We start from the raw sequence: 16,199 nt of genomic DNA, 5'->3' as shown, positions 1-16,199 counted from the left end.
TCCCCTTCCACCCGGAACCACTTGTGGGAGCCTGCCAGCCTGCTGACTCCGTCCACACATCTGTGGGGACAGCCTGCGAGAGCCACACGGGCTGCCTGAGAGGAGAGGACGAGGGGCCTCCGCGGGGCTGATCCACAGATGTGCCCCGTTCAAGCCCAGGTCTCACCCTCGGGGTGACCTGCTCCCCAGCTGCAGCCTTGTGGCTCAGCTGGAGCTGCCCAGGGCCTATGACACCTCTTCCCAACAGGGAGAGGTGTGGGGGGAGACTCAGGGCCCCTGGCCTGAGACCCCTCCTCTGCAGGGACGCCCCGCCCCGCCCCGTGGGTCCCCGGTCCCGGTCCCGAGGGCGCAGGAAGTCTCAGCGCGAGGCCCGGGGACTGGGGAGGGTCCGCACATCTTCAGCATGTGTTCCTGCCTCTGCTTTTCTGACCATTTTGGCCTTGAGTAGTCAGCGTGCTTCCTCCCCCACCTCTCCCCTCTCCCCCCAGTCGGCCCTGGCTGCCTGATGGGCTCTCAGTGCACTTTATTTATTTGCAGTCTGTTTTCCAGGCAGCGAAGCTTCTTTCTACAAAATCAGAGACACGAGCTGAATAAGATGAGCGTCACTTTCCTGCGCGTGATTGACTGTACTGGTCAGCACCGTCTGCTGAGAAATGTTCTTGCTTCTGGTATTGTCAGATCTTGTCACTCTAAGTTCAAAACAAAACCAAACAAGACTCCTTGAGTTCAATAAAATAAAATAAGACCAGAGGCCTCCTCTCGTGGTGTGGGGCAATAGCCCGGAAGCCCCCCTTGGAGGGCCCGGAGCAGGGGGAGGGGGACCCACTTGGGAGGGCTGCAAGGGGGGTGGGGCCGTGGCAGGGATGCAGGCCCGCTCAGAAGATGCTCAGACGCCCGACTTGCCTGGGCCAGTGCCCCTGGAGGAGAAGGCAGGAGCGCAGGCCTGACTGGGGGCAGTTGGTCCCATTCACAGCCTTTGTTTGCATAACCGAGTACCCAGTACCCGAGTCTTTTCTTCATTTTGCAGCCTGGTGTCAGAAAGCACTTCCTGCGGTCAGTCTTGATGGGGAGATGGGGGAGGTGGGGGGAAATGGGTTCTCTGCACCGAATTTGGGTCACCTGGAGGCCCCTCTGCAACAGCAGAGCGAAGTCCCCCTTGGCTCCCTGCCGTCCAGGTGGCCTCCCAGCTTTGGAAACGATGAATCACGGGGGACTGAAAGCCGGCACCCCTTCTCCCCATCTTAGACCCGAGCTGTCCCTTCAGTGCTTCCCCAGGGAAGCCTGTCACGGGGTCCGAGGCTGCAGGGCTAAGGATGGCAGTCAGGCAGAGAGAGGGCTGGTGAAGGGGGCCCTGGGAGGACCGCAGTGGTCGAGGTGAAGAAGGGAGGCCCACCGTCCCCAGGGCGGAGGTGTCCTGAGGATGCAAAGTCACGGTCACGCTGAGGAGCACAGCCTGGGTGCGCTCCACCCGCCGGAGCACCGTGACAAGAGCGACCCTTCTGACACCTGCCACCACAGGAGGGATGGACCCCAGGCCCTGCCAGCACCCTGAGCTTCCCTCTGCTTTGTCCGGATGGTCCTGTTCAGTGCCTGATGGTCCCGAACTCAGACGAGGGATCAGGTAGCCTGTCACAACCAAGATGGGAGGGTCAGGCCAGGGCTCAGGGGCCCAGGCACACTGGTGAGGGAGGACCACCCTTCCCTGCCACCCAGCAAGGCAGGCGGCTTCCTCTCTGGTTAAGGGTGGCGCCCTGAATCCAGCTCTTCTGACGACCACTGCCTGGCCCCAGTCCGGCCACATGTACTCATGGGTCATCAGTAGGGAGCCTTCAAGGTGGCTCTGAGCATTCAGCGGGTTCTTGGCTATTCAACATTTGTCCTCAGGTCTCAACTGTAGCAGCCTTGTCACTATGAGGAGAGGAAACCAAGTGAAGGCAACTGGCCGGTGACAGGTGGTGAGATCCTGCCGGGCAACAGGTGCCATGCTGGGTGCTTTGTCCCCCTAAGCTCCCCATCATCCCCGTGGCCATCTTTGGAGGAGGTCATGGTGAGGATGTGGTCCCTGGTTGACCCGCGAGCTTGAGCCGGGCAATCAGAAGCTCCTCACCTCCTTCCCTGTCCTTGGAGTGCACGTTGTACCCACCGTCCCCTCCTGGGAGCTGTTCCCGGCTCGCAGCCTTCCGAGACTGAGGTGTTGCCGGGCCTCTCTGGACGGTATCTGTGAATGAAGGTTTTGGGGTGCCTGCGTGGCTCGGTCAGTTAAGCATCCAACTCTTGGTTTAGAATCAGGGCATGGTCTCACTCCAGGTCGGTGAGATCAAGCCCCAAGTCAGGCTCCGCGCTGACAGCATGGAGACTGCATGGGATTCTCTCTCTCCCAATCTCTCTCTGTGCCCCTCCCCTGGTGTCTCTCTCTCTCTCAAAATAAATAAATAAATAAACTTAAAAAACAAAGAAGGTTTTCCCTCATGCTGGGAAAGTGCAGGATGTCCACTTTTGCCATCTCAACTCCACATAAAACTGGAGGTTCTGGCCAGTGGAATAATCTCCCCATCCCACCAGAATAAAACCATTCTGATTGGAAAGGACAAAATAAAGCCATCTTTATTCACGGATGATCCTATATGGAGAAAATCCCAAGAAATGCATGCAGAGAAAAAAGCTACCAGATCCATAAACATTTGGCAAGGCCACAGGACCAAGATCAATATTAAGAGAGCAATTGTATTTCTATACACTAGCAACAAAAACTCAAAACATGAAATTGAGAAAATAACCTGGGGCGCCTGGGTGACTCAGTCGGTTAAGTGGCCAACTCTTGATTTTGGCTCTGATCATGATCACTCTTCAGAACTGATTTTATTTTTATTTTTTTAATGTTAATTCGTTTTTGAGGGAGAGAGAGAGCGACAGAGCGTGAGCAGGCAGAGAGCGAGGCAGACACAGAACTCAAAGCAGGCTCCAGGCTCTGACTAGTCAGCACAGAACCCAGCATGGGGCTCGAACCCGGGAACTGTGAGATCATGACCTGAGCTGAAGTCGGACGCTTAACTGACCGAGCCATCCATGCGCCCCCCTCAAAACTTATTTTAAACCACAGTAATAAAGACAGTGTGGTATTGATGAAACAATAAGTCCATAAATAAGCAGAACAGATTGAGAGACTGTAAACAAATCCCTACATTTATGATCCATTGATTAGTTAATTCTGGCAAAATACAAATAATACGTAAAAAATTACAAATACATGTGGACAAAATACATATAATATCAACAGTGCATGTCTCATTTACCATCGTAACCATTTTAAAATATACAATTCAGTGGCATGAAGTACATTCACAATGTTGTACAACTGTCACCAGTATCAAGTTCCAGAACATTTTCGTCACCCCAAAATGGAAACACCATACCCGTTAAACTATCAGTCCCCCATTCCCTCCCTACCCTAGCCCTTGACAACCAAAAATATGCTGTATGTCTCTGTGTATATGCCTCTTCTGGATATTTTATAAAAATGGAATCATACAAGTGGTGACCTTTTATGTCTGGTTTCTTAACGTAGCATTATGTTCTGGAGGTTCCTCCACATTGTTACATGTCAGTCCTCTGTTCCTTTTCAGGGGTGAATAATATTCCATCGTGTGTCTACACCACTTTGTTTATCCATTCACGTGTTGATGGACATTTGTGTTGTTTCTACCTTTTGGCTCTTATGAAAAGGGCTGCTATGAACGTTCAGGTACCAGTTCTGTTTGAACACCTGATTCCAAATTGGGGGGTGCATATCTAGGAGTGAAATTCCTGGATCACATGGTCACTCTACATTTGACTTATTGAGGAACCACCAGACGGGTTCACATGGAGGCTGCACCGTTGTATATTCTCGCTAGTAACATAGGATGGTTCTAATTTTTCCTCATCCTCTCCAATACTTATTTTCTTTTTTTAAATTATGGTCCTCCTAGTGGGTGTGAAGTAGTCATTTTAAGTTGCAATTCCCTAATGACTAAGGCTGTTGAGCATCTTTTCATGTGCTTTTGGCCATTTGTGTATCTTTGTAGAAAGATTAGTACTTAGGGATGAATTTGACAAAAGCTATGCGAGGCCTGTACCCTGAAAACTGCAGAAGAAATTAAAGAACACACATAAACGCAGAACTGTACCATACCCACAGATTTGAGGACTGCGTATTGCTGTCTACACAATGTAAGTGATGTATAGATTCAGCGAATTTCCACTAAAGTCATAGCAGAACTTTTTTTTAAGTGTATTTATTTTGAGAGAGATCAGGGGAGGGGCAGAGAGAGAGGGGGAGAGAGAGAGAATTCCGAGCACTGTCAGCACAGAGCCCCACTCAGGACTCAAACTCACGAACTGTGAGATCATGACCTGAGCTGAAACCCAGAGCAGATGCCCAACCGACTGAGCCGCCCAGACGACCTGGCATAGCAGGACTTTTTAAAGAAATTACTAAGGTGATTCCAACACTTATACAGAAATGCAGAAGACTTAGGACAGCCAAATGATCTTGAAAAAGAACAGAGTTGCAGGACTTTCACCGCCTAGTTTCTTTAAAAAAAATTTCTTTTTAAGTTCATTTCTCTTGAGAGAGAGAGAGAGAGAGAGCACAAGCAGGGAGGAACAGAAAGAGAGGGAGAGAGAGAATCCCAAGCAGGCTTTGCACTGTCACTGCAGAGCCCGATGCGGGGGCTTGAATTCAGGAGCCGTGAGATCATGACCTGAGCCGAAATCAAGAGTCAGTCGCTTAACTGAGCCACCCAGGCACCCCCTCACCACCTAGTTTCAAGGCTTAGTGTAGAACAGCAATCATCCAGAAAGATAGAGCTCAATGAACAGAACACCGAGTCCACAATATACTCATAACTCTATGGACAAGTGAGTTTTGACGGGGGTGTCAAGGCAATCCTATAGAGAAAAGATATTTTTCACAACTAGTACTGGAAACACTGGAAGAGCTCATCTGTAAAAACGAAACTTGACCCTTACCTCACATCATATACAAAAATTAGCTCAAAGTCAGGACATACATGTAAGAGACCAAACCGTAATACATGCCACCTGCGGGGTACTTCCGTTCTCAGCTGCACTGCTGGGGGTGCTTTTCCCCGATGTCAAATTCAATGAAAAGTCAGACCACATCACCCTGGGAATCCCAGTGCAATGGCTAAGGCAGACGCTCTGCAGCCTCACACTGACACCCACGTGCCCCACGCCCTTCCTGTGTCCCGAGACCTCTCTTCCCTTCCCCTGACCGAAATCTGCCATGCACCCTGACTGTCCCTCTGGCGGAAGGCCATGGCAACACCCCAAGGGCTTTCTGATGTAGTTCAAGGCAGTCACCAGTAGATGGCGCTGCTCTGTTAGCACAAGCCAGAATAGGGCTGCGGCCAAGAGCATTTCGTGCAGCCTTGACAGAATTAGCTTCCTGTAAATGAATACACCATATGGACGAGATACATAGGTATTCGAGTTACACGAGGTGCATGATCTTGAGCAAATAAGAATCCACGAACGGATTATGTGCTTCCGACTGCATGCACGCTACAACCGTGGTTCTCAAACACGGTGTGGGGAGCAGGGCACCCCCACGTCTTCAGGGTCTTTTCAGAACGTCATTGACATTGGGAGATGGTCAGTCCCATGTGGACACCAGGCGCAGTGCGGCTCCAGCAGGGTTGGGAGGGGGCAGCCAGGTCTGAACCCTGAACCCTGGCTCTTCAGGTTGTGAGCGGGTTTGGAAGAGGTAACGTCTTCTGGGTATGAGTATGGCCCGGCCCCTCACTCTCTGACCTTCACTTCCTTCATCTACACAAGGATTCGTAATTCAGAGGTTCAGTGCGGAATCCGTGAAATAATACGCATCAACGACTAAACACTGAGCCCCGGTGCCTGCCTCGTGGAAGGGGTCAGTCAGTGAATGAGGACTAGTCTTTATCAGCTATTAGCCTTATTCGTAGCTAGTCATCCAAGCTGTTCAGTCTCAGGGACCCCAAAAGGCAGCATTGTGTCAAGGCCACAAACTTCGTCGTTAGATAAAGCTGCCGTGCCCCTTCGCAGGGGCCGTGGGAACAGCACTCGCTCCCCCCCCCCCCCCCCCCCCCACCAGCCCTGGCGTCCTGACTGATAAAATTCGCATGTGCAACATCCTCCTCACAGGTTGTCATGGGGACCAGAGGCCGCGGCGCTGGCAGGTGCCTGGCACATAGGGAGGGCCCCACGGGTCACGGCTGCTGTTGTGGCATCCTGCACGCCAGGAGCACCACCCACAGCGCACCGGCCCACGGAAACAACTCCTTCCTTCTGCCTTGTCTACACCTTGTCCATTACGTCTCCTCCGCCAGCACTCAGACGCGTGGGGGCGGGGAGCAGACATGGATAAGGAGAGACAGGAAAACATAAAGCAGAGGGGATTCCATCCATCCACATGTTTCCAGCTTTGGAAAAGACAGCCATCCGTGCCTTTGATGGCTGTATTGCAGCTTCAGCCCGCAGTGAGATCCCCGAAGCTCCCAGCTTTCCTCTGCTGGCTCCCAGCTTTGCTGGAAACGTCCTGAGTCCTAGCAGCCACAGCAGCAAGACTCTTGGGGCCATTTCTCATCTCTCTCACCAGTGCCTCTGGGAGAACTGAAGGGCGAGAGCCTGGCCACATCCCTGCCTTTGCTCTATTCTGCCTTCAGCCTCAACTCATCCCTCTGTATGGTTTTCTGTCATCTGTGTCTTCCAAGGAGCATAGGGACATCCCCAGCCTCTAGGCTACAGAAGGCTTAAAATTGCAAAGTCAGCCACATTTCTTTCTCTGGAACCCTCACATAACGTCATACTACTATGCCTGACCTGGGGCTCCTGAGGTCTTTATGTCCCCACTACCCAGTGAAAATATACCTGTCCTGGGATCCCCATCCCATAAAAACACCTTCTGCTTTCTAAATTCATGTTGGTGGTTTATCCTGACAATTTATAGTTCTCAATCATGAAAGGTGATTGGCATGCTTGTTTGTAAATCAATCTCTGGTGAGTTTACCTCAACTCTTGAGTCTTGTAAAAATGAGATCATGACCCTGTGATGGTGAGGACCAGCCCTTAGACACGGTAACCAAGCAGGTTGTGATCACAGATCTAACTGCCTATGGTACGCTCAAAGGTTCAAACTCAAAGTGTTTCAAGTTGAACTTATCTTTCCTACAAACCAAAAATACCCTTCTTTTCTTCCTTGGCTTCCTATATTGGGTGGTGTCACCAAATACCCACCCAGAAATCAGAAGTCATCTGAGTAGACTGCATCCTTCTCTCTAATGTATCCAGTTAATAAGACTCCACTTCCTATGGCTTCGGGAATCCACCCCCAGTTTCCAATCCCCATCAGCCTTGTCTTGGTTTACATACAAATTATTTCCCCATTGATTCTCTACAAATGTCCCATCATTGTCTACCTTTTCCCAGGTTTTCAGCCCCACCCCCTGCCAATGCCAAATTCATCTTCATCCCTGATAATGTGATTCATGGAAAACATAAGTATGGCCATGCCCCTCTCTGCTCAAACATCTTTCAACAAATCTCAAAGGACCTGGATTTGCGGTTTCTCTCCAAGGCTGATCACATTTCACAAACGTCATGGAAATGTCAAACATGGGGGAGTTGGAAAATAACACAGAGAAACTGCATGTTCCCGTGATCTATGTAGAATAAGTATCAACCGATAGTCAATCAGGCTCGATCTCTGCCTCTTCCCCTTTCCTACTACCACGGGATTATTTTTAAATGAATCTCATACATTATAGATGAGTATGTATAGGAAATAGTTTTCAAAAAGAGGACCAGAAAGCCTTATGAATAACTCCAAGCATGCAACTTTCGGATCTGTTGCATTCATCCAGATTGTATCGGCTTATGAAATACTTCAGACATTCCCAAAGCCGGGATGGGGCTGGTGGGGTGGCTGATGCAGGGATCATTTTTTGAGTTTCTAGGCATGGGAAAACTATCCAGCCCCATAGGAGAAGAAGGCACCACATGTGAGTCTGGCTGTGATGCAAGCAGGTGTAGCAGGTGGTATGATACAGTGCATATTGGGTTGCTCTATGAAGCCTGTGGCAAGCCACAAGATGGGATTGTTCCTGCCGCATTCTTCTAGGGGAAGCCTGTGCTCTCTTCACCTTTTCGTTACCTCCCTTGGATCCATACTAGACTCCGCTGCTAGGAGACTGAATGCCCCACCGTGAGATACCAGGTGCCCTAAGCTACCCTTCCCAACTGGTGATACCTGAGGCATAACAGTTTATTAAGAAAAGAAAGAAGGTAGGTAAATTAATACCTCTCTATGAGAAGTGATCCTCTGGGCCACTATGTGAAGGCCACAGATACATATTTGGGGGTTGTAGGGGTGTTGAGGGAAATCTCCTGATCCTGTTAAGGGTAAGGCAGAGGTAGGGTGACTATAGTCACCTATGGTCCTAGAGAAGATCACATAAAAAGACAGGAGGATATGACACCAAAAGGAAAAGCAGCAAAAGCAAAAATAAACAAGTGTGATGACATTAAACTCAAAAGCCTCTGCACAGCAAAGGAAACCATCAACAAAATGAAAAGGCAACCTACTGAATGGGAGAAAATATTTGCAAACCATGTATCTGATAAGGGATTAATATCCAAATATATAAAAAGAATTCATACAACTCAATAGCAAAAGCACATAATCTGTTTTTAAAAATGGCAGATTTGAATAGATGTTTTTCCAAAGAAAGCATACAGATGGCCAACGGGTACATGAAAAGATACCATACATCAATGGAAATCAAAACCACAATTAGATATCACTTCATACCTGTTAGAATGGCTATTATAAAAAAGCCTAGAAATAACAAGTGTTGGCCAGGATGTGGAGCAAAGGGCACCTTCGTGCACTGTGAGTCAGAATGTAAATTGCAGGGGCGCCTGGGTGGCTTAGTCAGTTGAGTGACCAACTTCGGCTCAGGTCATGATCTCACGGTTTGTGAGTTCGAGCCCCGCGTTGGGCTCTTTGCTGACAGCTCAGAGCCTGGAGCCTACTTCAGATTCTGTGTCTCCCTCTCTCTCTGCCCCTGACCCACTCGCATTCTGTCTCTCTCTCAAAGGTGAGTAAACATTAAAAAAAAAAAAGAATGTAAATTGCAGCCACTATGGAAAACAGTATAGAGGTTGCTCAAAAAATTAAAGATAGAATGACCATATGATCTAGTTAATTCCACTTCTGGGAAAACAAAAACACTAATTTGAAAAAATATATGCACCCCCCACATTCATTGCAGCATTATTTAAAATAGACAAGATACGGAAACAACCTAAGTGTTCACTGCTGGATGAATGGATGAAGAAATTGTGATATATATTCAATGGAATAGATACACATATATACACATGTATATACATACATATGTACATATATGTATACACTTGTACATACATGTATACACATGTATATACATACATGCATATATACATGTATGTGTGTATATACACATACACACAATGGAATATTATTCAACCATTGAAAAAGAAGGAAATCTTGCCATTTGCAACATGGATAGACCTCCACTGTGCTAACTGAAATAAGTCAAAGAGCAGAAGACAAATACCGTATGATTTCTCTTATATGTGGAATTGAAATATACATGCACATAATATACATATATAGTAAAATATATATTTAGTAAGATATATACATACATATGTGTGTGTATATATATATATATATATATATATATATATTTGTGTGGCTCAGTCAGTTAAGCATCTGACTCTTGGTTTCGGCTCAGGTCATGATCTCATTGTTCGTGGGTTTGAGCCCTGCATCAGTCTCTGTGCTATCAGTGTGGAACCTGTTTGGGATTCTCTCTCTCTCTCTCTCTCTCTCCCTCTCTCTCTGCCCCTTCCTTGCTCACTCGCTGTCTCTCTCAAAATAAACAAACATTTAAAAAGAAAAACTTAGCTCATAGATACAGAGCACAGATTTGTGGATGCCAGAAGCAGATTTGGGGTGGGAGAAATGAGTGAATTGTTTGGGGGTCTTTTTTAGTTTACATAAATTGGAAAAAAAGAAGGAATATGTATTTTAAAGTACAAGAATTTGGTAGTGAACACTTTAAGGCAAGTGGCAGATGATTGCACATGAGTGCCAGCCATTGGGGCCTACTGACTTATGCACTCTTTCCTCCAGATGGGTATCTAAGATCCCTGGTAGGTGAGAATTCATTACACAGGGTGTTTTTGTAAATCAATCTAAGGTCTTATGTGCAAAATGAACATTGTGTTAATGAAAGAGAGGGGAAAAAACAGACGAGAATGAGACCTTTTTAAAGCCCTAAGCATATAGACTTTTCTTTACTCTCATATGTAGTGAGTCAGGGGTGAGGAGGGCACCATTTGAATTCCAGTAGTTTCCAAAGGGGATCTCTCTGTTTTTTTCCTCTTAACCCGTTGTGTTTCTTGATAAAGCAGCTATATTACCAGGGGAACTTCTTGAAGTATGGAAGTCGTAATTCTCAAGCTCAAATAGAGTTGAAGGAGTAATTTGAATTGTTGGTTGATGCATTCTACAGTGTAGATGAGCACAGCTGTTGTTCAGCACTAACTACTATGAAGATGAGAAGTAATCATAAAAAACAAGCACGACACAAACAAACAGACTCGCAGAGTCTACAGAGAACAAACTGGTGATGGGCAAGTGAGGTGAGGGGGATTAAGGGGCACAAACTTCCACTTATCGAAGAAATAGGTCACAGAGGTGAAAAGTACAGCATAGGGAATACAGTCAATAATATTTTAATAACGTTATACGGTGACATTTGTGATGAGCCTTGAGTAACACATAGAATTGTCGAATCAAGATGTTGTACACTTGAAACTAACATTACATGGTATGTCAATTATATTTCAATTAAAAGATAAGCACAATGGGGCGCCTGGGTGGCTCCGTTGGCTAAGCGTCCGACTTCAGCTCAGGTCATGATCTCGCGGTTTGTGGGTTCGAGCCCTCATCAGGCTCTGTGCTGACAGCTCAGAGACTCGAGCCTGCTTCAGATTCTGTGTCTCCCCCGTCTCTGTCCCTCCCATGCTCATGCTCTGTCTCTCTCTGTCTCTTAATAATAAATAAACATTAAAAAAAAGTTAAAAGATAAGCACAATTGGGACACCTGACTGGCTTCATCAGTGGAGTATATGACTCTTGTGGCTTTAAGCTCGAGCCCCACGTTGGGTAAGATTGCTTAAAAATAAAATCTTTATTTATTTTTTTTAATTTTTTTTTAATGTTTTTAATGTTTTAGTTTTAATTTTTTTCTTTTTTTTCAACATTTTATTTATTTTTGGGACAGAGAGAGACAGAGCATGAACGGGGGAGGGGCAGAGAGAGAGGGAGACACAGAATCGGAAGCAGGCTCCAGGCTCTGAGCCATCAGCCCAGAGCCCGACGCGGGGCTCAAACTCCCGGACCGCGAGATCGTGACCTGGCTGAAGTCGGACGCTTAACCGACTGCGCCACCCAGGCGCCCCTAAAAATAAAATCTTTAAAAAACACAGCCCAATGAACCAGGGGCACAATATTAAACACAGGACTGCACTGATGAACATCAAAGTATTAGTTTCAATAATTCTCATTAGAAAGAAAAAAATCTTAGAAATGACACGACTGAGATTTCTTTTCTTTTTTTTTTTTTAAAGTGTATTTATTTATTCTGAGAGAGACAGAGAGAGTGAGCAGCGGAGGGGCAGAGATACAGGGAGAGAGAATCCCAAGCAGGCTCCACGTTATCAGCTCAGAGAGTCAGCTCCTCAATGTACTGAGCCAGCCGCCCAGGCGCCCCTGAGATTTACTTTCTTAATGAAATTAAATTTGAATTCATATTATCATTAGCAGTATATATTGGAATAGCGAACATTTATATGGTTATTTTTATTATTACATTTGTGACAGATAACTGCACTGGATTGCAGGGTGTGACTTTTTTTGTCCGGTTTGAATCCATGCAAATCAGCCTTTTTCTTGGTCTCTCTTCAGATGACATCTACTGATTTGGTGCAGCGTGGTTCAATGGTTTGTTCGGAGAGTTCTAGGAACAGCGAGGCCAGCCTTTTAGACTCCTGCTTCTCCTAACACAGACAAGCCTTGGAAAAGTGCATCAAGTGATATTTTTCGAACTCTAACTTGTCATGTCGACACAGCTGTGATTTTCACTTGAATTTGGCAGTCGTGGAGTTTGTTTTTCAGGCTTTATATAAAATCATCCAATTCGCAGCTCCAACAGCATAGTTGGGACTAATATTACAGTGAACAAATGTACCCAGGGCAGGATGAATCAGGCAGAGTTGCTGGAATCGCTACAATTTTCAAGTATACTCTCAGCTTCCTGAAAATTTAAAAACTGCTCCTTGGAGCACCTGGGTGGCTCAGTCGGTTGAGTGTGCGACTTCGGTTCAGGTCATGATCTCTCAGTTCATGAGTTCGAGCCCCGCGTCGGGCTCTGTGCTGACAGCTCAGAGCCTGGAGCCTGCTTCAGATGCTGTGTCTCCCTCTTTCTCTGCCCCTCCCCTGCTCATTCTGTCTCTCTCACTCTCTCTCTCAAAAATAAACATTAAAAATGTTTTTTAAAAACTGCTCCTTAAGAAACATGTTATTTACAATTAATCTTCTAGACTCTTAATTTATTTTTCTTATATTTTTATAGATCCATTCTTAGGGCCATTAAACACACACACACACACACACACAAACACAAACGTCTTCTCAGTCATTACTTGGATTCAACTCACTGTCGAACCTATCATTTTTTGGCTTTGTTCTCCACGTTCTTGTAAAAAGAAAACACCTGAGGGGCGCCTGGGTGGCTCAGTACGTTGAGCGTCCGACTTCAGGTCAGGTCATGATCTCACAGTTCATGGGTTCGAGCCCCGTGCCGGGCTCTGTGCTGACAGCTCAGAGCCTGGAGCCTGCTTCGGATGCTGTGTCTCCCTCTCTCTCTGCCCCTCCCCAGCTCGTGCTCTCTCTCTCTCTGTCCCAAAAATAAATAAACGTTGAAAAAAAAAAAGAAACACCTGAAACTAATATAACATTGTATATTAATTACACTTTTAAAAAACCCTCCAATTTCTTCCCTCCATGAAAGAACATTTTTTATGTTAATAAACTAGCACCTGGGTGGCTCAGTTGGTTGAGCATCCGACTCTTGATTGTGGCTCAGGTCATGACCCCAGGGTCATGGGGTGGAGCCCCCCGTCAGCCTCCATGCTGGGCATGGAGCCTGCTTGAGATTCTCTCTCCAGCAGGCACCTCTTCTCTGAGAACTGCCCACTCCACACACATCCTTGTGTGACAGTCCCCTGGCCATAGCTATTTGGTTTGATACTGGTTGCCTCACCCTAGTTGAGCCAATCACAGTCTTCGTCCTACTAATTTTAGAGTACTGAACTAGACCCCCAAGACTGAGTGATTTCCTGCTAAGTCTCATTAATGCCATTTCTTTTGAGAGTGTTACTTAGGTGACCAACTGGTGATTTCTCCCGAGCTACCTTTGTTCCTGTTCTTGTGACACTTGCTCGTTGGTTTGCTTTCTTGGATTTTGTAAAAATACTTGTGCTCCTCCAGTGACATTTTGTGTTGCTGTTGGAGAAGCTCCCGCTTGTAGATTGTTATCATTTGCAATATATACAAATGTGATCAAGGAAGTATGTGGTATACATCAAGGGTGTATACCAGGGCAGAGCTCTGAGCTCTGTAATTGGAGGCACTGAGGTCAGGGGGTTGGTAGCAGGTGTAAGGGGTCTCCAAGCCAGAACTGAAGTTCTCCCTTTGCTGTCAGGAGCAAACAAGGAGCAAACCTTGGTAAGGTAAGAAAGGTAGTAGATAATCTGACACCTTCCTATGAAAAGTGGCCACTTCATAATGATTACAAATACATGTTCAGATATTGTGGGGGTGATGGGGCATCTTCTGTTCCTGCTAGAATAAGGCAGGGGTGGGATGACCAGCCTGGGTCTGCCCGAGATCAATTCTGAAGTCACGAGAATCGAAAGTAGAAACAGCAAGCATGCGGTTAATTCCCGGTCAAGCCTGTAATAGAATCTTGGTCCACTAAGTCTGAAATATTTCTCATTGCACCACACTACCTGGTCTTATAAAGTCTTAGTAAGGGCAGAGTCCAGAGAGGCAGGCCAGTGAAGATTATTTGTACACTGTCCCTTAAAAATGTCAATACATTTCCCACTACTTGTGTAAAAGTTCCAAAGAACTAAAACTGCATGTCCTCTGTAGGATTTAAACATTCATCAAATAGCCTTATCACTGTCGTCATTAAAATCTCCGCTGATGGGAAGGGAGAGTAAGATTGTGGCAGTCTGTTCTCTTTTTTTTTTTTTTCTATTTTTTTTAACGTTTGTTTATTTTGGGGACAAAGAGAGACAGAGCATGAATGGGGGAAGGGTCAGAGAGAGAGGGAGACACAGAATCTGAAACAGGCTCCAAGATCTGGGCTGGCAGTACACAGCCCAACACGGGGCTCAAACTCACAGACCGAGAGATCATGACTGGAGCCGAAGTCGGACGCTTAACCCACTGAGCCACCCCGGCGCCCCTGTGGCAGTTTGTTCTGATGAAAGATGTGTCCCGTCCCTCTGGGCAGGGGGGCACAGGTCTCTCCCTGGGATCTCATAAGGATCTTGGGCTTCAGGTGACAGCTCTGTTCTTGCCGTCCAGGCGAGAGGGGCCCAAGCTGTAACGTCTCCTGTCCTGCCCACAGAGCTCCTTAGCATGCAGAGTGCTCCGGGTCTCCCGTGGCAGCTGGAACTGTATTTATAAACAATACCCATCATTGCCCTCTCTGTCTTAAGGAATGGGTTGTCCACTGGGCTGCAAGCCACCCTTACCCAGCTACGCTCACCCTCACCTCAAACAGTACACTGGTCCCCATCGTGTGTGTCCCTCTCCCCGGGGAGTCTCAGAAATGCCTTTCTGGGTGGCGAGCAGTTTGCAAGGGACTGAGGGGTTAGGTGAGCAGATGGCCAGTGACATGTGAGTATTATTACTAACGAGACTCTATATTAGCACTGGCACAGCCACAGGTGGCAACAGATGGCCTTTCCAAGCTTGTGATGAGGATCCAGGAATGAATCTTTGTCAAAATTCAGATGTGGCATGGGTGCCTGGCTCCGTTGGCTGCTCAGTGATAAAGGAAATTGTCAACTTTTAATGTTTGTGGGCCCTGCTCCTGGGCTCCCCGGGAAGCTATACTAGGTCAAAATGACTTGGCAAAACCTCAAAGCATGGGCTTTGTCTCTGCCCTGAACACACATTATATGTCTGATTCATTTTTAAAAAAAGAAAAAAGCGCATTCCAAACACAGAAATAAGAAAAGCAACAACAACAACAAAATCCCTCCCTGGTTCCCGTAAGATTATAATCATACAGCCTTGCATATATGAAAAACATTGAAGTCTGTAAGTTTCTGGAATGTTCTTCCTCATGATGACTTGTGACTTTATATAAAAAACATGTATAACCCTGCACCAAATGTTCTCTCCCCAGAACACTCTCTTCTTCGTGAAGATTGTGTAGCTTGGGCAGCTGTCCTAACGTGGGCTGGAATAATTCTTTTCCTTTCTCTTTGAAAATTTCGAAAAGGGTGTGTTTATTTTGCATTGATACCAGCCAAGCGTGCGGTAGCTTCCTTCAGCTGTCAGAGATTCTCTGAGCTGTCACCATCCACATAGCAGGGAATACTTAAGGTTGGTTCCCCCTGCTCTAACTCCCCAGAGAGATTTTCAGTGGCAATGAGAGGCCCCAGCCTGGATGGAGGGGGTCTAGACCCGGGAAACAGACATTCCGGGGGTGGGGGGTGAGTGTATCAAACACCCTCAATAGGAAGATAGGCTCTCCAGGGCAAGAAGCTCAAGAAAACTATGAGAGACGTGGAGATTTCTCACATCTGCTTTCCATTTGAGATCAGCAGGTATAAACAAACAGAACCCCCCCCCCCCCGCAACACACACATAAGCACACAAACCAACAAATAAAACAGGCAGGCTGGGGTGTTTGCTCCTGACAGCAAGCTGAGGCAACCCCCAGGGTTCACCTGAGGGGCTGTTTCACCCTTAGGGAACACTACCCCAGCTGCTTAAGGTCCAGTGTCAGAAAACTATCATTTTCTGA

The sequence above is a fragment of the Prionailurus viverrinus genome, chromosome X (assembly GCF_022837055.1).
Source record: "Prionailurus viverrinus isolate Anna chromosome X, UM_Priviv_1.0, whole genome shotgun sequence".
NCBI classification, from domain to species: Eukaryota; Metazoa; Chordata; class Mammalia; order Carnivora; family Felidae; genus Prionailurus; species Prionailurus viverrinus.
Note: the sequence above shows the minus strand (reverse complement) of the source record.